The sequence below is a fragment of the Diachasma alloeum genome, unplaced genomic scaffold (genome assembly GCF_001412515.2).
Source record: "Diachasma alloeum isolate Michigan unplaced genomic scaffold, Dall2.0 Dall_scaffold_00304, whole genome shotgun sequence".
Classification (NCBI taxonomy): Eukaryota; Metazoa; Arthropoda; class Insecta; order Hymenoptera; family Braconidae; genus Diachasma; species Diachasma alloeum.
In genome coordinates, this window is record NW_021680443.1 from 149,762 (window position 1) to 150,107 (window position 346).

A 346-nucleotide genomic window follows, 5' to 3' on the forward strand; every position below is an offset into this window, starting at 1 on the left:
AGGAGGTCATAGATATCACTCTGGGGACGGATAGAGTGGCAGACATGATTGGAGACTGGAGGGTCTCAAAGGACCTCTCAGCGTCCGATCATCAAACCATAAGAATGTCCATCCACACAGTAAAAGACACGGAATGGGTAAGAAACCCAACACGAACAAACTGGCGAAATTACCGAGAAAGTCTATCTGACAATCGTAGGGATATTATCCTCAGATTTAACAACAAAAAGCAGCTGGAGGAGGCTTCGATTGCCCTCAACCGGCCATCATGGACTCCTTCGAGACAAACTGCAGGCTAGTCCCGAAAGGGCAGCCTACTGAGACTCCTTAGTGGTCAGAGAAACTC